This window comes from Manacus vitellinus, unplaced genomic scaffold, assembly GCF_001715985.3.
Source record: "Manacus vitellinus isolate BGI_N305 unplaced genomic scaffold, ASM171598v3 scaffold_1_pilon, whole genome shotgun sequence".
Lineage (NCBI taxonomy): Eukaryota > Metazoa > Chordata > Aves > Passeriformes > Pipridae > Manacus > Manacus vitellinus.
The window spans coordinates 16,487,730-16,511,494 of NW_021939396.1; positions in this window are offsets into that span (position 1 = coordinate 16,487,730).

Genomic DNA, 23,765 nt, shown 5'->3' on the forward strand with positions numbered 1-23,765 from the left:
AAACACAGAGAACAGGAGGCTCAGGGGTGACCTTATATCTTTTTACAACTACCTGAAAAGTTGTAGACAGGTGGGGATTGGTCTCTTCAAGCAACAGGACAAGAAGAAATGGCCTCAAGTTGTGCCAAGGGAAGGTTTACATTGAATATTAGTTAAACATTCTTCATGGAAAGGGGTTTCAGGCGCAGGAACGGGCTGCCCAGGAAAGTGGCTGAGACTCTCTCTCCCTGGAGGTATTCAAAAAATGTACAGATGTGACACTTAGGGACTGGACCTGGCACTGCTGTTGTAATGGTTGGACTCAGTGATCTCAGATGTCTTTTCCAACTTAAAAGATTCTATGATTCCATGATTCTTCTTTGTTGCAGTAGTCTTTGCTGCCACCATCCAAGCTTGCTCGGCCCCGGCAGATGAACCTTAGGATTAAAGGGTGGGGTCAGTTCAGCATACACTGTGTCTCACCTAAAAAATCCATTGCACAGGCTCGAAGGCCTCACACGCATTTGCAAAGCCCTGTATCACCAGCGCACTTGTAGCAAATGTGGGTAAAGACCTTTCCCTAATCTTCGTTCGCGAAGACTGGCCATGAAACCCTATTTTTTAAGGAAAAGCAAACAAATAAAATTATTAATTTATTCTTTAGATAAAAATATTTAAAACTATATTTAAAAAAGAAATACTTGTTTCTTAGAGGAGTGCAGATTTTCTTTTCTTTTTATGTCTGCATTTATTCAGTTTTGGTTCTGGTTATTCATTTTTCAATTCTGGAAAAAAGATAAACCAGGTTGGATGGAAACTGCAACAGCTCGTATATTACTTCCACTCAAAGGGCTAATTTTACTGAAAACAGACAGGGTCAATCCTTTTATAAGATTTTCAAGCAATGTGATTTGATTCAAAACATACAGATAAAGGGATCTAAAATGATCCATATAAATTAACTTAGGCCACATATTGAATTGGATATTTAAGTCACATAAGCGAATCAGTGTAGAACATTCCTATCTAAATTACTGTAGCTTCAGTGAAATCAGTCAAGTGAATACAAATAGTCCAGTTTGACAGGAGTGTCTGTACTCACTACAGCCAGCATATTTCAAAATTACAGTTATGCTTTCAGAGTGGACAGCAGCCACAAATGCACTCTCTTTTCCTACTGATATTGCTATAAAACATGAAGCAAAATAAAGCTTTAATTTCATTGGGGAAAAAAAAGCAGCCCAAAATGTACATTTGACTTTGCTTTCCAAAGAATTACTTTAATAAAATAAGTGCCTAAGTTTTTTAAAGAGTTTCCACAACATTTATTGAATGCAAACAGACATTCCATCCAGCTTGTAAAGCAGTTCCCAGATCTACAATCCTTTCCACTCTTCAGGCTTGTGGTAGAGTCTCAGAAGCTGGGATCAAATGCATTTCTCCTGGAGTCCTAGCTCTGAGGAATGTGATCAATAATAAAAGACAAGTTCTTGGGCTTCTGCCTAATCGTTAGGAAATGAGAAGGAGATTTAAAGACATAGACAGAGATACTTAAATAAAAAGTGTGAATTTGGTTGACAAGAAAGCTGATTGCTCAGCAACTACAGCTGAGCTGATGACTGAGAGGGACCTCATCAACGCCTATAAGTATCTGAAGGGAGGGTGTCAAGAAGATGGAACCAGGGTCTTCTTGGTGGTGCCAAACAATAGAAGAAGAGGCAATGAGCAGAAACTGATGCACAGGAAGTTCCACCTGCACATGAGGAAGAACTTCTTTACTGTGTGAGTGACCGTGCACCAGAAGAGATTGTCCAGAGAGATTGTGGAGTCTCCCTACCTGGAGATATTCAAGAACCATCTGAACACAATCCTGTGCTCCTGGATGACCCTGCCTGAGCAGGGAGGTTGGACCAGATGACCCACTGTGGTCTTTTCCAAGCTGACCATTCTGTGATTCTGTTAATTTCACAAAAGACAGAGAAAGAGGGAAGGAATAAAAAGATGTAACACAGATGATGACCTCGGTGATGGGCCTGATGCAACCTTTGGGATGCAAGAAACAATAGAAATGATGGGGAGAAAAAAACCCAACTACTTGGTTTAGGCTTGCCTAGGGATAAAATGTCAACATAGGGTGGTCTTTAGAAAGTCTGTACTATCAAATATCTGACTAATTAGCAGGTTTGGGAAGGTATGGGAGATGATGTAAAAATGTGTCTTGTAGTTTTACTGTATTATACAGAGCTTGTTTATTTCACTTGCCTTAATCCAGGGGCAAGGCAAAATATAGTACTGCTAATTACCTTACCTCTCAAAATGGAAGTGATTATTGCCTACAGGAGATTCTCAAAAAAATCTAGAAATCAAAATCCTTTTGCAGACCCTGCAAATTGAACCAACAAAAATACAAGTTCATATTTGAATTGATATAGCCTCTGAAATCTATGCATTTCTCATAAGAATTTGGATGGATTTCTGCCTCAGTGAGACAAGACAGCTCCAAGGATGTAATACATCAGAGCTAAGGACAAACAGGCTGTGATTGCAGAAGCGAAAGATATTAACAGATCTACACATTTTTGGCCTAGGGACTGGCAGTGACTGGAGACTAAAGAGTCACAAAGATTTGCTTATTTCCCCATAGTCAGCCTGAGAGCAGGAACAGAAGAACTGAGCAAAAAGAAGAGCTCTCTGAAAAGGAAAGCTTTAGAAGAGAACTTCTAAATAAAAGATGAGATAAAATTATAAAAGGAATGAATAGGAGAGTGGGAAAAGTTTTATTCAAAAATATATATATATATTGAACCATTTACAGCAGATGACTCAGAAGAAGCCTTTAACTTGAGCAATCAAAATTTTCTGAAAATCAAATCCTTTACCATAGTGCAATAAAGACTATAAACTGAGCAGTTACTTCAGAAAATATTTCTTACAGTTAAATTATGTATTAAATAATTTTAATATATCTGAGGTTTGGGTTTTGAGGTTTTTTTAGAAAAATAAATGAAGTCAGGAAAAAATGTGGGGTGTATAGCTTCCCAGCCATCAGCACATTGAATCAACAGAAAGAATAGGGTTTTTTATAGTTGGGAGATAGAGCTTTCTTCATTTTTTCTGGTGCTATTTCATTCATGTATTGATTGGATTTGCCTTCTGGCAGTCATCCTAGGAGAAGGACAACTCTAATTCCAAACCCAGGCAGATGGAGCTCGCTTAGCCCTATAAGGCCATCCATCTAAGAGAAGGACACTCTGATTAAACCTACGTCCTAAGGATCTCGCTGTCGCCATCCAAGCTCGCTCGGCCCTGGCAGATGAACCTTAGGATTAAAGGGTGGGTCCAGTTCCATGCATACTGCATCTCACCTAAAAAATCCATTGCACAGGCTCGAGGGTTATATGCACAATTGCGAAGCCCTGTAGTGACAAACGAGGGTCGAAACAGCAGGTGAAAGGTGCACTGGAAGCCGCAGACCCAACCCTGCATGCAGGCGGTTCAGGACATTGGTCATTAGAGACTGACCCTGGAGATGACAGTCTCTTTTGGCAGCATCCTGAATGACCAAGCAGCCTTTTTCAAGGAGAGCACTGCTTGTTCCACATGGAGAGGGGCCTAGAAAAGCTAATCTTCCCCTTCACTCGGTTGGTTAACCGCGGCCAATGGGCATCTTCTGATGCGGTCAAACATAGTTTAAGAGACAAAGGCATGCACCTTCACAGGTGTATCCAAATTGGCACTCGCATGCTGGAACAACAGAACCATGCTCGATACTGCAGATAGTGAACATCCTGAGTGCCGCTCTGCCCTAATTGCCCACAAACTGTCACGTATCAACACCAACACAGCTGCTCTCAGCGAAGTTCATCTCCACGAGGAAGGCAGCCTTAGAGAACATGATGCCGGTTACACACTCTTTTGGTCAGGTAAACCTAGAACCGAAAAGCATCTCTCAGGAGCTGGCTTCATGATTAAAAACTCTATTGTCCCTAAACTTGAAAATCCGCTGATGGGTCATTCTGATCACATTATCTCCCTACACATTCCACTACACAACAAGCAGCATGTTGTCCTCTTTAGTATATATGCCCCAACTCTCCAAGCTGACCCTGCTGAAAAAGATAAATTTTATACCGACCTGCGCCGCCTTACCCAAAAGATTCCTGCAGATGATAAGATCATTATCCTTGGTGATTTCAACATCAGAGTAGGAAAGAACCTTGAAGCCTGGAAAGGAGTATTAGGCAAGCATGGTGATGGAAACTGCAGCGATAATGAATGCCTTCTGCTAGAATTCTGTGCAGAGCAACAGCACACCATCACTAACACCATCTTTCAGCAGAAAAATAGTCTGAAGACAACCTGGATGCATCCTAGATCTAAGCATTGGCACCTCATTGATTATGTCTTGGTGTGATGGAGAGATGTTCTTGATATTCATCATACCTGCGTGATGCCCAGTGCAGAATGCCAAACAGATCATTGACTTGCGCACTGTAAACTTAACTTCAACCTTAAGTTCAAACCTAAAAGGGGTGATATTCCAAGGAGGAGACTCCAAGTTAAATCTTCAAACAGCTACAGTGAAAGACAGATTCCAGGCAAATCTTCAAACTAGGCTTGAAAACCATTCCATAGATCCCTCTCCTGAAACACTTTGACAATATATTAAAAATAGCATCCTGCAGTCCTCTGAGGAATCCTTAGGGTTCTCCTTCAAGAAGAACAAGGACTGGTTTGATGAAAAAAAGCAGACACATTTTCCGTGCTCGGGGGCCGGTTCTACACGAAGGACCAAGTTGCTTTTAGCGGGGACACCTGCTGAAGTGGGAGCCTGCCAATCCTTTGGAAAACACAGCTGCTGCAGAGATTAGAGTGGGTAAAACTATCTTATAAGTGACACCTGGGTGAGTAGGGTGTCATGCCTTCCTCTTTAGGTTCTTTTTGTTCACTTTTCCCCCTTCCTAATCCCTTTCACTTGAGTGTCTGTTTTTTCACTATTAGCCACCTTTTGTAATAAACAGTTACTTTGTTACATAGCAATGGTGTCTAGTTTTTTCACGTTCCAGTATATCCTTGAACCTCTCCCTAATACACTCCGTGACATCCAGAACAAGTGGTGGATCAATCTAGCAGAAAAAATTCAATTATGCGCAGATAGAGGTGATTACAGAGGATTCTATGAGGCCCTGAAAACAGCATACAGACCTACATACCAGCTCCAAAGCCCTCTACTCAGAGGTTAAATGCTTCTCACAGATAAAACCTCCGTTCTGAATTGATGGTCCGAACACTTTCAGACTCTCTTCAGTACCAACCGTGTAGTGAAAGGCTCAGCAATTCAGTACATTATGCAACAACCAGTGAAGAATGAAGTGGATATTGCCCCTACTATGGGAGAAACTCTTAAGGCCATACAGCAGGTGAAAATTGGCAAGGAAACTGGAGTTGATGGAATTCCACCCGAAGTCTGGAAACATGGGGGCCAAGCACTCCATGCTAAAATTTCACGAGTTTGTGGTGCGCTGTTGGGAACTAGACGAACTACCATCAGACCTTCGTGATGCAGTCATTATCACCATGTATAAGAAGAAAGGAGTTAAATCAGACTGTTCAAATTACTGAGGTATTACTCTGCTCTCCATTGCTGGCAAAATCCTGGCAAGAATACTTCTGAACAGACTAATACCCACTATAGCAGAAGGAATTCTACCTGAAAGCCAATGTGATTTCAGTGCCAACAGGAGTACCACAGACATGGTATTTGTTCTCAGACAGCTGCAAGAGAAGTGTAGGGAACAGAATAAGGGTCTCTATGTAACCTTTGTTGATCTCACCAAGGCTTTCGATATTGTGAGCAGAAAAGGTCTATGGCAGATTTTGGAATGTTTAGGATGTCCCCACAAGTTCCTTAAAATGGTCATCTTACTTCATGAGGATTAGCACGGCCAAGTCAGATATGGCAATGCACTTTCTGAGCCCTTTCTAATAACCAGTGGTGTGAAACAAGGCTGCGTTCTTGCACCAACCCTATTCACAATCTTTTTCAGCATGATGCTCCAAGGGCCATGGCAGACCTCGATGATGAAGATGGTATCTACATTCTACATCGCACTGATGGAAGCCTTTTCAACCTAAGGCGACTGAAGGCCCACACCAAGACCTTAAACCATCTTGTCCGGGAGCTGCTTTATGCTGACAACGACACCCTCGTCACCCACACAGAAGCAGCTCTGCAGTGTTTAACATCCTGCTTTGCAGAGGCTGCTGAGCTCTTTGGGCTGGAAGTCAGCTTAAAGAAGACTGAAGTTCTCTATCAACTGGCACCTCAGGAAGTCCCCCATCATCCCCACATCACCATTGGCCAATCAGAGCTCAAATCAGTTCAGCAGTTTAACTATTTAGGTAGCATCATCTCCTCAGATAGTAAGATTGACAGAGAGATAGACAACAGGTTAGCAAAGGCATATAGTGCCTTCAGAAAACTCCATAAAAGCGTTTGGCAAAATAAACACTTGAAGAAAAGTACAAAGATCAGTACAGAGCCATAGTGCTGTCTACTCTCTTATATGGATCTGAATCATGGGTCATCTACCACCACTACCTGAGACTCTTAGAACACTTCCATCAACGCTGTCTCCGTACAATCCTAAACATTCACTGCTCAGATTATGTGACTAATATGTCTGTTCTAGAACGAGCAGCAGTCACAAGTATTGAGGCCATGTTGTTGGCAGGGCACGTCTCCAGGATGAAGGACCACCGCCTCTCTAAGATCTTGCTTTATGGTGAACTTGCCACTGGCTGCCGCAAGAGAGGAACCCTGAAGAAAAGATACAAGGACTCCCTGAAACAACATCTCAGACTTGGCCATATTGATCATCATCACTGATCTACTCTGGCCTCCAATCAGGAGGTCTGGAGACACACCATCTATAACACTGTGGATGCTTTTGAGAAAGCACACAGGATGACTCTCGAGGAGAAAAGACAACGCAGAAAGAATCGTGTCTTGCAGATACCATCTAAGGAGTCTTTCTGCTGTGCCTTTTGCAACTGGACTTGTCTATCTCGTATTGGCCTTTTTAGCCACCAGGGTACTTGTAACAAACATGGATAGAGCCCTTCCCAAGTCTTTGTTCACAAAGCCTAGCCATGATGATTGATTGGATTTGCAGTATGTGAAATAAAATTGTATAAAGTAAATGAGCCTCATCAACTTCTACCAAAATAAGTGAAAATTTTAACAGCCACATTAGAGGCAGAGGAAGAACCCTGAGGTCTAGGTTCAGACTGTCTATTTGCTGTACATTGCTAAAGTAGTGAGAAAAGGGGAAATACCGAGGACAATTCAGATCTTATGCGATGCTTGGAACTTTCTGACTGTCCAGTTTGACACCATGTGCAGACAGTCCTGCATGAGTTGGACTCTTGATATAGTCTCTTCAAGTGATGTGTCAAAAGTCAGGTTGTGTGAAGGACCAGGAATCAGAATGGGGAAAATCTCAGAAGTGGAAAAGGATGCACAGAGATTGAACGGACTTTATGATGCAGACTTTATAGTTATTATGTATACATACATTGTATGTTCCCCCAGAATCTGTATCCGGGCACATCCCGGCCTGTTCACCTCCCTGCTCCCCCGTTTCTCTGCTGATTGGCTGGAGGAGCTGCAGGAGGAAACAGCCTCCATTCGCCCCTTCTCTCCCCGGTTCCTCCCACGTTCCTCCCTCTTTCGCCTGTGCCCCTATCCTGATTTGCTCCCCCATTTGTCTGTCTGATACCTCACTCTATGTTCTGGTCCTTTCCCTGCCTGAACGGATAAGAATCCTGCACATGCCTGAATAAATGATTCTACTTGCACCCTTCCTCGTGTTACATCCCCTCTTTGGACCGCAGCAAGGTTGAAATCCTGGAATCCATCCAAGTTCTTTTTTTTACAGACAAAATCGAGTACTGATTTCAGCAGAGTAAACGTTTCCTAAGCTTGAATTTCTTCCATGTATTTGAAACACCAGCATATATTCCATCCTTGCTTGCTTTTGTCACGTTTTGATGTCTATTACCTCTCAACATGAGATTTTTGAGCAATTTAAATGCTCACAAGATAAAGGAAGACTTGGGGGAGGGGATGTCTCATTCTCATTAGTATATACTTGAACATTCATTTGATTTCCTGGATATTGAAAAAAGATTGCCAAATATTTGTGAAAGTTAATGAAATGTAGATAGGGCAAACAAGGTATAATACTCTCATCTGCCATGCTGACATTGCATTAATTAGATTTAGTAGAATTATTGCAAAATTAAAATTCTTTGTGAAGAATACATTTTAAATGTCACCAGACTTGTCACAGATTTCAATCCAGGTCCATTCATGCAGATTCACAGCTCTCTTGCCCTCATTACTGTAAAATCTATATTGAACTGATAAATAAAATTGCTGTAAGAGACATACACCTATCAACTGAGCTTTCCAGAAGGAACATCATTTAGCACAGGCAGTACAACAAAGCAGTACTGAGAACCATAAGGTTAAAAATTACCTGAAAGTGATTACACTATAAGCACTTATTCTACATGTTCAATAGTATACATATTTTGTATCCTAAAATAAGCATAAGGCATATATATTTTAATATACTACATTACATTTTACAGTATGATATATTTTAGTAGCAAGTAATCTTAGAAAATTTATCTTACTGTGTCATATTCTATGTTTCTGTATGACAACTGATTACTCAATATTATTTTGGAAACTCATATAAACTTCAAGGTTTATAAACTAGAATATTATGCTGTGTTACACAGAATAGAGCAAGAGGGAAAACAGTCTTTTAATTGTTTTTTTTTCTATTTAATACTAAACATAATAATAGCTTTCATTGACATCACAGTTTTACTCCAAGAATTTATAATGTTGTTAGCATGAGAAGTTGGGTTTTTTTTCTTTAATACAGCAATGTCCAAAAAAACCCCATCCAGGATAACATCATGGAGTTCACCCAAAATACAACATATGCATCACTGTTACAATACATATTTCTTACTGTGAAGACATGATAAAATTCACAGGTCCTCAGTTCACACTCTCAATGCAACGGCATCAAAAACAACAGTGCACATGTCTGTGCACTTCCCACTTCCCTACTCAGCTTCCCACAATTTGCACTGCAATGTGCATATTTTATAGATAAAGATTATTCTTCTCAGGTTTTTACAACAGATCCAAACCATTAGACTGCAACCACAAATTTTGTGGTAGTTAAATCTGAGTGTACTTACAGGTCATCCATATATTCATGCAGTACTGAAAGGTCAAAGAATCTGTGGATACACAACTATTGCCAAAAGGGCTTTGAGAGCAGATGTCAGATCAGGTGAGGTTATGATATGATTTTCTTGCTGCTAGGAAATTTACTTATTAAAGTGAATATTGATTATGTTTTGTTGCTCACAGCCCCCAGCAATATCAACTAAAGAAGTCAAGGGATCAAAAACGTAATGCAAAAGCAGCAAACATCTACTACATTTGAAAATAAAACCTTGTTCTGCAACAAACTTAAAATGTAGTTTATATCAGAGCATGCAATCCTGATTTTCACAATTTTAGAACTGAAAGAAATGTATGAGGCTACAGAGGTTGAGAAGAGTGATTTTTTCCCCTTCTCACACCAGCTCCAGGAGCAAGAGTATGCTTTCTCCTGCACCATGAGTTGCCTATCTTCACCAGATACGGTCCTTTGGTACTTTGTATCCACTTTGTGATTTCCCTCTCATCAAAGAAACTAATAAATGTGTACTCTTTCAAAATATTTTATTTATAATCATACATGAAATGTCCTCTGCATTACTTTCTGTACCTTTTTTTCAAAACTTTGTTACTGGTCAAAATTCAGGAAGGTGGCATGTGTCACAGGACATGTGGAACAACTTTCATGGGCAGCAATAAACTGGGCAGCAATTTGTTTTCTAATTCCTTCCCACTTGAGGGCAATAAGCCACAGAAAGAAAGAAGTAAGCAATAAGGAGTTCCAGTAGTATCTCAGTTGGATGCTCTGCCATAGCCTCATGATCAGGACTGACATCCCAAGTGACAGCTGAAGGCAGAGGGTATTTTTTGTTTTATGAGTCACAGTAAAACAACCTCTTATCTCTACCCATTCTCACAGTATAGTGGCTTCTTACATTTTAAAATTATCAGAAGGGGGAATAGTTAAATACGTGAATAATATTCAAAAATCCATCTTCCTTTTTGGAAAATTAAACCTCTACAAAAAATTACAATATTCTGAAAAATACACCGGGAAACTTCCTAGCCTGATGTTACCCTTGGACATGAAATTTCTATTCTTGATTAACTGTTTTTGCCTTTCTTTTGTTTCAATACAAAAAAATCATTATCTCTTTAAGGTAAAATTGAAACTGTGTTTATAACCATAGAAACTACTTCTAGTCACAAATAAAATAAATTTAAAAGTGTACTGCATAAATTCCAAAAATATCAGCTATTAGCACTCAATATGACAAACGTGAATGTAGTTCTCTCTTTAAATAAACTGAGTTGGGTATGTAATCACACTTGTTAAAAGACTTGTCATATGAAGTGCATATACTTAATACCTGTCTTCTCCTTTTCAGCCTCCTTCCCACTGTGTGGCAGAAATGAGGCATTCCAAATTCATAGCAACCGGCATTTGAAAGGAGGTACCCTTCAGATTACTCACCCTTGACACCCTGAGCTGCTTTGAATTTGATAAAGAATTTTTCTCTTTCTTTAGATTATAGTGAACAGTATTTGGAGACTAATGGCAGAATGTGCAAATATTCTCTGGCAAAAAAAATAGTATATAACACAAATTTTAAACACCAATTATCTAGGAGTCATGAAGTCAAGGTCATGAGTCACAAGAGCAAATAAATATTTAAAATACTGTATTCCTTTGAACTCTTCTGCCCCACAACATTTTTCTTTTCACAGTATTTTCCTTCTTTTAAATCTTGAATTATAAGAATAATTTTCCTCCTTTTAAATCTTGAATAATTTGAATTTTTTTCTCAGTTCTGTTAGCTTTTCCTGCAATGATTGTAGTTTTCTATACCTTCATTTGATATTAGTATTTCCTTAGTTCATGCGATTGAGCTTGTATAAGAGATGGTATGCAATAGAAAAAAGCATCAGAAAGCTTGAGACTTTCACTTGATTCTCCTTCTTGCAGGTCTGATATGTTCTCTGCTCAGTTTCTGATCTCTCCAGCATTTCTTCAAGCTCCACCTATATTCTTAACTTGTTCTTTCATTTGTTAATGTTTATAATATAGATACTCACTCTGCCCACTGTGACGTCCCACTCCAAAAGGTGCACAGAACACTCAGGTGCACAGATGCACAAATATCAAAAAGAAATGACAAATGTTAGAGGGTTGCAAAAACTTACAAAGTTTTATTAGTAAATTATACAGTTGGCATGGAAATTGGTCTAAGTTAGTGTCGTCTTAGAGTATAATCACACAGTGGTGAATTTTGATTAAGTGGTAGAGTGAAAAAGAAGATAAAGAGAGGGATTAAAGAAAGGGAGAAAGAGAGAAAGGAAAAAAGGAAGAAGAAAGGAAGAATGGGAGAAAGGAAGAAAGGAAGATCACCACTCCTGGCTTCAACATTGATCCAGCTGATGGGGTGTCCAGGATCCTGAGTGCACTGCCTGGGCTTCATGGGGGTACCTTTTTATAAATAAGTCTTTCCTGTCCTGGAGACAAGTTTCTTGCTTTCTATGCAAATTGTTTATCATGCACGATTCTTCTAGATCTTGCTGGAAATGGGTTGGAGGGCTGCAAGGGTCTTTGCGGTCTTGATCTACCCTACTGGGTCAGTCTTTGGGTGACAGTCAACCTGCTTTTTGAGCTCAGCCCTGCCCTGGATGTTTATCCAGAAAAGTGCTGTTCTACCTGCATATGGCCCCCTTCCCCAGACGCATCCTGTTCTTTGTCACGGCATGTTACCAACAGTCCTTGGTTGCTCCACATCTATCCTGCTATCAGTGTTTGAGACATACACATAAGCACCTTATCTTCTGGGTTTCCACACTCACATAATTTTCCTAGCTCCATTTATGTTCTCACACTTGCTGTTCTTCAGACATGCCACAAATATAGCTTCTGACACCCCAGTGTATTCTTCCCAGAGAACCATTTTGTTATACCAGGCATTCTCCAGATCACTTCAGCTCTCTACGTGGCTCTGAAGCTCTTCTCAGGAAAGTCAGAAGGTGAAGACATAGTGGGCAGAAGGAAAAATGCCCCTCTAAACCCTTCAACGTTAGAGGCAAGAACAAATTTGGTTTATACTTTCCTCCACTAAACTGTCAAACTACAGGAAACCATCATTTGCTGGAATATAAATGCATACTTTTTCCTTCCTCTTACTTAACCAGCATCTTACTCACATTTAAGCACTAGTGAAAGACACTGAATGTGGCTGGAAGCACTTTCCCTGAAAGGGGGCACCAAATGTGGGGATCCAGGTTTCATCAGCCTTACCTTTTAAAGTAGACTTGTGCAGTTAGCGGGATGTTGTAAGTCTGGAAAGAGTGCTTCATCCGCTTGGCCTAGCCTACCAAATCAAATTTCCCTATAAATGTCTGTGCTTCAGACCATGTTCCATACAGAGACAAAAGTCAACCCCTTAGACATGGAAATAAAATGTTTCTTTTCTCATCAAGTTTTTTCTTTTCAGGTTTGGAGTCCACTCAGCTGTGTAAGCTCCCATAGCTGTTATCCATTTCAATGTTAATGGAACTAATCTTCCTCAGTTATAGTTATTCAAAGAAGGATCAACCAAGTATTAACATGACCCAAAATCTTACTAACGCTTTTTGACTGTAAATACCATTTAATTCCTTTGTGGGATAGACTTAAACTGCTATATTCAGTAGCTGAATAAGGAACCTTCCAGTATGTGTCACTTCCCATGAAGTCTGAAGCTTCCTCTTTTGCTGCTGTAGTTACACATTAACAAAATAGAAAATATGACAATTTTGGACAGAGATGGGTGAACTATGCATTTTATCCTAAATCAGTTAAACAGGAATAGCATGCTTAGAGAGTGGTGGTTTACCTGGTGAAGCAGGTGGAAAGAATGCACAACTTTCAGAAAAACAGAAATAAGTTAGGAGGTGGCAAAGGAGGTCACTATGTACCTGTATGGAGTATTACCATAGGTGGTAATTTTTTCTAGATTTCCAAATCTTTTATAAAATATATGGCTCATCTCAAAACATTCTTTCAATAGTTATATCTGGGATAGAAAGATGAATTTGCTCTGAAACTTGAGGTTGTTAAAAGAGAGATCTGGAAAAGGATACCCTACACAAGCACAAAATCTTAGATTTTATCGGAATTTCCAAATCATAAAAATAGATCTAGTATACAAAAAAACCCATGGGTTACAGTAAAGTATAAAGCATAATTCATTAAAGCATTAATATTAGACATTATATCCATTCATATTAGCTGACATTGAAAATCAGATATTTTACTGATTATATAAGGTTTATAGTCATGTTAATAAGCAAGTTTGGATTTTAGATTAGATTTTGCTTCTTCCTTTTTCCTTCTGCATCTTTTCACATCAGAGCAATCACTTGTAGACTATTAATCTTGCCTTTGAATAAAAGCCAGTTATCCAGGAGAGTAATGAAACATTAATCTTGAAATGCTCAAGTGGAACACTGTACCTATGCATTTTACCTCACATTAATAGGCTTAGAATGGGACAAATCCTGTAGCTTCAGAGTGCTGCTTGAGAACTGTAGGTGCTTCTTTCCCACAACAAAATAAAATCAAGCATGGCAGTGTCATAGATGATGCAGTTTTGCCACAGACTAACTGGTTATGCAGCAGTAGGGAGAAGGTAGGAGGAAGCAAGGCAAAACCAGGAAGGAAGAGAGGAGGAGAAGGGGGGAAATCTAACAGGAGTTCAGGTAGGCTGGAGGATCCAATACTATTCGTATTTTAGAAGCAGAAGACGAGGAGGATTTTCCAGATCCTCAGACCCAGGAGAAAAGTAGCAGTGCCCAGTGTAGCAGGATGCTCAGCCTGGAGTGGGGGTAAAACAATTAGAACAATATCCCATTTGCAAAACTCTCAGTGGTGAATGGAGAAGGTGGCATCATGCTAATTTTGGTGTTGAAGAATGCTGAAACCATCTTGACTCATCAATCCCGAAGTTAAACATCCAGATAGTGAGGTGAAGATGTGAGAGAACTGATAAAATACCTGATAAAGGAACAAACAAGTGATACTACCAATAACTTATCTAAAGATACTGAGCTGACACAGCTGGCCTGGAGGTGTATTACTGACAGTCAATCACTTTATACTATAAAAGCCCAATCCCACTTTTTAACAGCAGGGTCTTCCAACACACCCCTTCACTGAGTGTGTGTGGAGATTCCTCCCTTGAGTGGGGCCACCCCTCAAAGTTACTCCTGCGCAAAGGAGTTTTGCCCATCATCACTGTTTAGTATCAGTGAGTAACATCAATCTCTACTTAATAATTGTTTTTGCAAGCTTTAATATAATGGCTTCAATATTGTTTCAAAAATAGTGCACTATACTACACTAGTAGTTATAGCTACTTACTGTGTAGTAAATAATTCTGATTAAGATCTTTTAGTCTAGTTGTTATCATAATAAACCATTTATTTTTATATAAATATATTTGATTTGCCATCCTTAGTCCTGCAGGACAAAGATGTATAAAGGTTCAGTCATACCTACATAATCTGTTAGACATAAGCCATTTACAAAGTCTGGGGCTAAGATTGGATCCATCCACACCCAGACTCCTCTCTGAGAAGGAGTTTAGAAAGTAAAGGGGTCCTTTCTGCACCTCATGGCTATACAGGAGGGCTTCTCTAATAAACTGAAGCCCTGAAGCTCCCATTCTGCCCCTGACACCCAGTCACCCACACAGTTCCTACCCTGCTCAGCACCTTGCTCACTGCATTGCAGAGCTGTACAGTGAAATTGAAACATATCTTCCCATGGGGAGCAACGAAAAATTGTGATTCTTACTGTTCTATTTTCCTAACTTTTCGTTGTATCGTACTAAAATTAAAACATAAGCATGATGATGTCATTATATAACCACTCTTTTTGTATAATAATGTGCCTACTTTTCTTCCAATACCCACAGAGGCAAAGAATTTTCAAAGTATATTGAAGTGGTCAGCTTTGTCATTCAGTATTAGGCCTAACTGAAACAGTTATCCGTTGTTCATATGGCAATCAGAATTCCCAAGATACACTGGGTTTAGGGAATGCATTTACTTCTAAACCTGAGCTCATTGTTTATGTTCCTAATGCTCTTTTTATTTGGTTTTAATTGTTGTTTTTTTCCTACAAATTCTGTTTCATAAATTTTCATGGGATCAAAATTCTCCAGCTTAGTTTAAAGATAAATATAGTAAAAGTAAACAGACTCCAGCAAAAATACAATTTTGGATTTTTTTTTTTTTAGTTCTTTTCAGTCTGAGAAAGCTAATCACTCTGTTTTGTAGCATAGTAATTAACCCATAGTAAAAATATTACCACTTGAAAAATCAGATGTGGCAGAGTGCACGGGATTAGCTTGCCTGACTGTCAGAACTTGAATTTGAGATGACCTAAAGTCTCTGATACTTGCATCAAGCCAGTAAAACACAGATAATATGCTACCTTCTACAGCAGTACTTGCGGACCATGGTGGGATTTTAGGGAACCTTTGACAGCATTAGATCCCTTTACACAGGAATGCACCAAGTTAAGGAAACATCCGTCTCAAAGATTATAATATCTAGAAGCTATGTGGAAATTTCAATCAGAGCTGGACACTGCTACGTGGACGTGAAGAAGTGAAGTAAGTATGTTGCCTCTGCCTGTTCTAGAAGTGCCCTCACTCATTGTTCTCATGACAGCAACAACAACAAAACAAAACCAAAACCCAAACCTGATTAAAACAGTTAGAAATAAACACTCTTGGTTTAATTTCCATGTGAGAAAGGAAGATTTATGGTATATGTTTTCAGGCAAGGGTCAAATATCTCTGTCCCTAGGACAAACCCTAATTTCTGAATGTTAGCCACAATTGAATAATATTTACTTCCAGCTTTATTAAAAGAAATTGTTGGGTTCTTCCTCATATAAACTTAACACAAGAAAATCAGTTTAAAAAGAAAGCAGCTCTTCTGAAATATTTGTATAGAGAACATCAAATTTGAATATTCATTGAAAAAGTTTTATTTGTCAGCTTTAGTGTTACAGATTTAATATAACACAATTGAAAATTAGCAGTAAAATAAATAAACCCAAATTGCTTAGATGGAAAGAACTTACACCGTTAATACTTTATGCAGCCTCTTATTAAAACATGTATATAACAATGATTAAAAAACATGGCTTCAGGCAAATAAGTAAAAATTGTGTGCTGCGAGTGAAAGTTCAGTTTATGTTGAAAGAAATTTATACGCATTTTTTGTAATGAGGAATGGTAATAAGTCTTTCTTCTCTTAATTCCATGCACAAAAAAAATCCCCATGAGTTAATCAGAAAGGAAACTTTTTTTCTCATGCACTTTTCTCATTGATCTTCACAACCATATATCATTCAGCATTAAAAAACTGGAAGGATAGACTGGGTAATTTTTTGACCTTTTAGAAGCCAATAGAAGATTATTGAGAGCACCAAAAGACCCTCAAAGCCCCCCAGCCCACTTTCAGAAAGGTCCAGAAGAATGGAGTGCACATGCTAACTCATTTACATGAAGAGCAAGAAACCTAATCCGAGGGAGAGGAAAACTTACCTATAAGAAGGTACCCCCACAAAGCCTGGGTGGTGGCCCCAGAACCCTGGACACCCTGTCAGCTGGATCAATGTTGGACCCAGGATTGGTGATCCCCTTTCCTCTCCCATCTTATCTCCCTTTCATTTTTCTCTTTCTTCACTCTTTATTTTTACTTTTTGATGATGATGATGATGGTGATTAGACAGAGGTAAAATATATACCAATTTCCACTCCAAGTGTGTAGCTTACTGATAAACTTGTTAGCCTTTTTTTTTTTTTTTTGCACCCTTTTGGCTTTTACTCTTTTTTTTTTTTGACCATGGGCATCTACAAATCTTGGATCCTCCCTTCCATGTAAGAGTGGGATGTGAGAGCCCCCCTTGCACTGGCATTTTGAAAAATGTGCATTGAACACTGCAGATCTTTGGTTTTAGATACAATTCTTTCTGCTTCTGTGGAACATGCTGGCTTCTTGTTTATTAATCTTCATATTTATTATATTCTGAAAGTGCTACAAAAATCTGAAAATTATCTTACTTTGGTGTCAATCTACAGGCTTTTCTGAAACATCTCTTCCTTCAGCAGCAAAAAGCACCCACATCTGGAGGTGGCACGGGAGTGGCATACAAAGCACTGATACACAAGGTGAAATCTTTATGGAGGCCATCAAGGGTTTAAATCTTGCCAATATTACAGACTCTGACTTTAAAACAGTTTATTTCAACACCCACTTATCCTCTCTCTTAACATCTGAAAGAATAGGAGCCTTTTTTTAAATTTTGGAGTGGCTTTGTTTGGTTAACCACAAGTCTTTTGTCTGTTTTCAGATAAAATATGAAGTATCTACTTCTCAGAAACAATCAGAACATGTGCTATGGAAATGCCAAATTAATTAATGCAATGCCACACCAAAGGTGCAATAAAAGTTTTAAGTGCTTTGTGTAAATAACAGCCCCTAGGAATTTACAGCTGTTAAATTAGCTATAACCTTTACTCTAATTATACAGCCCTGATCTTCAGTTTTTAATTAAGATTTTCCTTGTGCAATAATTTTCAATAAGCTTCTGTTGAATTCAAGAATCAGCTGAAATACTGTACAAAGAAAAAAATGTAATTTAAATTGGAAGATTGCAGCCACATAACTTAAACAAAGGCTATACTCTGGAAAGTACAAGGAACTGATCACTTGGTAATTCAGGATCTTTCAAACCAAATGGTTTTAAAATGCAAATTCACATTCTTAGGAGAGAGGAATACCTACAAAATTAGCAAGTACATCCTGGAATGAGCAAATCCAGAGAGGTGTTAGCATCTAAATTAAAAATCATCAGAACATGGAATTCTGGGATGCTGTTCAAAATCATTTGATTGTGCAGCCACTACTTCACGCATCAATCCAGCAGTGGCTTCACTGAGCTACCTCAACAATGTCCTTTCTCCCCCATGCCAGTGAAAGTCGTATATCGCTGGTGAGGAACAGTCAAACCTAAAAATTCAATCTGAAAAGCTGATGGGTTTATGACAGTAAATCTCCTTGAAAACAGGAATTTGGGCTAGAAATCTTTTGTGTTAAACTGATTGGCTCCAGCCACAGCTGCTGTGTGTTATCTCTGTGGTGAGATGCAGCAGCTGTGTGACAGTACATAGGGCATGGAGACAAGAATAGACCCTTTAGCATGTTATTGCCTTTGGAAATACTATCCTACTGATGCTAACTTTAATGCAGTGCTAAGAAATTTGACCAAGCCTTCCTCCTTATGTAGCTTTTTACATTGCCTTAGTTTAGATTCACATATTTTAAGTTGGATTTATCTTGGATTCTCAGTCTGATTAATAACAATTTCCTACTTTTAGGATTAGATTATTTTCCTATTTCATGAGGAAATAGGAAAATTCCTATTCCTTCTCTGTTACCACAAATTCAGGAAGGAAATGTTAGAGATCAGTCACCCCAAATCATTCCCACCTCCAACAGTCCATCTCAGTCATGAACCAATAATGCTTCACACAGTAAGCATATTCAAATGTTTTTTTCAGGTGTTCTTTCAACATTCAACCAGAAATATAAGGTCCAGTGAAAGACATATTGCACAATGATCCAAGACAAACAGAAACCACGGCACATGGACAAGTGGATTCTACCTTTTAAGGAAAATAATTTTTCACTAGCCAGTTAAGTTGCACAAGGCCATTGGTCTAGAGCACAGTGAAGTCTGACAGCCTTTCAGCTCAGGAAGGAATAAATGGCTCCTGAGGAGAAAGGGTAATGCAGGCTCCAAGTCTATCTGATGGTGTGATTGCAGAGCTCTGATGGAAGCTCATTTATACAGGTGAACTGCTTGGTGAAAAAATTCACTTCATGCTTTAGATGCATCTTGAAATATACGCCAAGCACAAAGCCATACCTCTTTGTCAGAAGAGAGGAAATCAGCAGAATTTTAACTGCTCTGGATGCTGCAAATTTAGTGTTGTATTTAGAGTTTACCTGGCTGTCATAGGCAAAAAAACAGCCAATGTTGTAATGTTAACAGGCATCAGATAATTGGGTGTACATCTGTCTGAAAACCAACGTTTAAATATGAACTTTTGCACTCCCAAGCAGAAGCCTACTGCCTGCTAGATAGAATGGGTATTGCCTGGTTGCAAATTCTGATAATGCCTGTAGTAAAGAAAAGTGGTATAACCTTGTCATGGTTTGAGATAACCCAAAATCCTAATTCCCTAGTCTAAGCGCCCTCCCACATCTCAACCTAATGTGAGATGGGTTTTCCAGACAAAACATGCCAGACTCAGAATGGGGGAAAAGGAAATATATTACAACGACTGTACAAATAAATATTATAACACATTATACACACGATCACAACTATCTCTACCATGACATATAGTATTTACAATGGATCAGATCTCTTCTTCCCTCCAAATAAAAGTCCAGGAGGGAAAGAAGGACAGATCCCTTCCAGTCTCAAAGCAGGAGTCTCTTCTAAGGCAGCAGGTTCTCCTTCACATGCATGCAGCAGCTGTGGCTGGATTTCTGCCAGCACTCACGAGAGAGGTATCCAAGCTCCCTCGGTCCCCTTGACGCAGGCAAAGGGGTCTTCTGTGGGCTACATAACCCCAGACAAGGTCATTTCACCACGTCATATCACGAAGACACAGGGGGGTCTTCGTGACGGTCTGGTATCTCCAGGAGATTCAAGCTCCTTGAAGGGCCTCTGTGCCCTGCTGTCTCAGGCTGCGAGCTTCTTTGTAGCTTGCAGCAAGGGAGGGCTCCAAGGTCAACCTCCCACACCGTCCTGGCCGTTCCGGTCCAGCTCCAGGACATCTTTGAGCTTCTTAGCTCCTCTCTCTCTCTCTCTGGTGCTGCATGTCTAAAACTCTTCTCCTCTCGGAGCTCTCTAGCTCCTTTCTGCAGTGCATGTTGCACTTCAAGGCTCTTTCAAGCAAGAGTCCATCATCTTCCTCCTTCCAGGAGGTCTCAAAGGAGTTTGGGGGGGGGTGTGGTACAGGTCTTACCCCCAGAACTCTGTCTCTCAGCTGCTGACTCTCCTTCTCGGCTCTCCGAGACAACTCGGTGTCTTCCTTACTCAGTTGCATACTGCTTCTGCTGTTTGGTTCAGTTCTTATCTGTCCTGGCTCTCTGCCACCGTTTCTCTGGTCAGTGCCGGCTGCTGCTCTGTGCCTATGGAGAAAACATCTCCCGGCATAACTACAGGCACCTAGCCCAGCTTTATGCTGTTCCAGGTCCCCGCAGGCCCCCGTTGGGAGCTGGGGGCCAAAGCCCCCCTGTGGTGCTCTGAGCCCCTTCCTCGTGGCTCTACAACATGGCTACTTCTCCTACAACAGCCAAACAACAACCCTTCTCTTCCGTTGCTTGTGATATGTTTACATTTTTGCAGGAGCGCCCATTGAACAGAACTTCAAAACTTCCAGGGGTTACCACCCCTTGGGGTCTACCACTTTTCTTAGCCTCTGGGGGAAAACAAGATTCAAACCACTACAAACCTGAAGCCTCCTATTACTAGAGATGAGACAGAAGCACCAATTAGGAGACTGATCAGGCATTGAGCCAGATTACAAGAAGAATCAGGGAAAAAAATGTAGAACTTGTGGGTTGAAATGAGTTCTGTCAAATAATTGAAATTAAGTAAAATATAATAATATTAAAATTATCATAGAAATAGCAATAAAAAGGAGAGAGAAAGATAAAACCCAAGAAAAGCAAGTGATGTGCAATACAATCCGAAACTGCAATTGGTCCCCTTCCAGATAACTCTCCCAGTTGATATATGTCATGTACTATGGTATGGACTATCCATTCCTTTGGCCAATTTGGGTCAAGCTGTACTGTCTGTGCTCTCTCACAGCTCCTCACTGGCAGAACATGAGAAGCTGAGAAGTCCTTGACTCAGGGTAAGCACTGCTCAGCAACAACCAAATCAGTGTGTTACCAACATTATCCTCATACTGAATCCAAAACACAGTACTGTAAACTTCTTAATTGATCCATTTGGGATTCATTTTCTTATTAGAGGTAGATGACAGAACTGCTGGATGATATCATCATAATATCTGAATTTTGGCCACATTTTCTTCAAACCCTTTGATCTGTGTGAGTTTTGTGCTGCCTAGTGTGAGAAGCCCAGAGCAGTGAGGCAGCTGGCCATGGGGTCGCAGACGGACACTCAACACTGCATGTGTGTAAGAAAAAATGGTGAATTCTCAATGAATCCAGGTGCCACAAACTATGCTTGGGAAACCATTTTTACAATGTTCAAAAGACTCAGCTGTATATGTCCAACATAGCAACACATATTGCAGCCTTGAATTCTGCAGTTCTACATGCTTTGATATGCAATAAGGTCATAATATATGTTTTTGACAACAGTGCTCACAAAGCTGAGGACTGTGATATCAAAGATGAAATATTTTGACTTTACTGCATGATTAAACGTCTTGAGGAAAAAACAGAGTTATACAGACTATCACATACCTTTAAAGCATATTTCTCACATAAAGATAAAGGTTACCTCTCATATGTTGCTTCTGGAAATGTTCTGCCAGGTTGCTATAGCAACCTCTGCAATGTAAATTAGCAAGAGCTTTATCACAAGATTTTTAGATTGCTGGATTTGGGAAAAAAGTTTGGAATAAGAGCTGAAGTGAAAAATAAGCTAGAGAAGCATCTAGAGGGACCAATTAGTCATTAGCCATGGTCCACTGGCAACTAGATACTAAATGATTTTTTAAACTGCAGTTTTCAAAATTATTCTATTTTCACCTTACGCAGTCAGTACTGGCAAAGGTGGTGGTACTTAGGATGCAGAAATTCCCTTTTCAGCCTTAAGCCATTTTAAATAATCCACTTATACCACAGAAGTACAGAAGTGCAGTATCCATAAAGTTAGAGCACCTTAAGAGACTAAAGACCAAATGATGAACCACAGAAGAGAAATACCTAATTTTAAGAGTAACCCAAAGTTGTTGAATGCTGTGAACTTATGAAAAAAACTGGAAGGTCATTTTTAACAGTGGGTTGCTCAATAAAATATCAACACAACAGTCAGGGGATTCTTTTTCTAATCAGCCTCTCCATTTCAAAATAGACCATGAATTTTCTGTGTCTGATACAAAGTACATTGAAAGGCACCTGCTGACCTTAGTAGGTTTTGTATTAATCCCTAGTATATTTGGGGATGATCAGTTAGTTTACAGATAGTGACAACCTACTGGTTCAGAGATCCCAAGCCTCATTAGTGTTTCTCAGAGAAATTATTAGGTGTGCAGATGGCATACAGTAAAATGCCCTATCCTTGTTTCCAGGAGAGTAACAGACCAGCCAAAAAGTAAAGTAAAATGTAGGGGAAAAGCAGCTTTATCTTTTTCTACATAAGAGTAGAATGCCTGTGGTTCCCTGATGGTATTTTCCCATGTTAGCTTTTGCTGTAATTGACACCAGGCTATTACACAGCAGTAAATGGAAAAGAAAGTATTGGGCCTTGTGGATGGGTTAGCAGGTGACATGACCATTAAAGAGCAAAAGGCTAAGTGACCCAAAGGACTACCTGTCTGATAATATATGTCCATTGCAAAACATTTGAAAACTCCTATATTTAGATCATTTGAGGGTAAAATATGATTTTTCCCAATAGAAAACATTTCAGACTGAAATCTTATGCTGAACTAGCTCTTTCACAAAAGTCCAGTTTTTGTCAAAAACAGAACCTTTAAAGGTGTGATTCAGTGTTTCTTCCAGGAATTAAAAGATATGAAAAAAAAATATAAGGGAGAAAAAAAAGGTAATATAAAAATAACCTTTCTAGTGAAACGATTTGAACAGAAGAATATTTTCAATGAGGACTGGAATAGAAAATAGAAGCTTTGATATGTGTAGATCCATCTTAATGATCCATAAACAACCATTCACATAAAGGGTTTTGGATTAGGCATTGATAAATGCTAGGTTGCTTTTTTTGGAGAATTTCATAGGAAACTATTTTTTCTTTTTTATTTCGTTTTGCCACTGTATTTATAGAGGTTTTGCCTACATGCTTTTTCTCCCCTGAAACATAGAATGGTTTAGACTATATACCAAAAAAAAATTGATATTACTAGGGCAAATGCAAGCAGTGATTCAACACAAAATTCACAGTAACATTTTATTTATTTATAATTTATTGCTTGACTTACATCTTCAATCTTTTTGGTAGAAAGATTTTATGTATTAAAGATATATCCTGTTATTTTAATTAGAGGTCAAAAATAAAATTGTCACTTTGATGTCTTTTTAACACCAGGGAGATTTCTAGGAAGGGAAAAATTGATATTCATGTTATTCATTTATTTTACACTAAAAACCCCCATAGTTTTTATTGATAAGGATGGCAAGAAAATATATTGAGACTTCCCCCCTCCCAACACAAGTGATATATAAATGAAATTTTTAGCTGAAAAAAACCCAACTA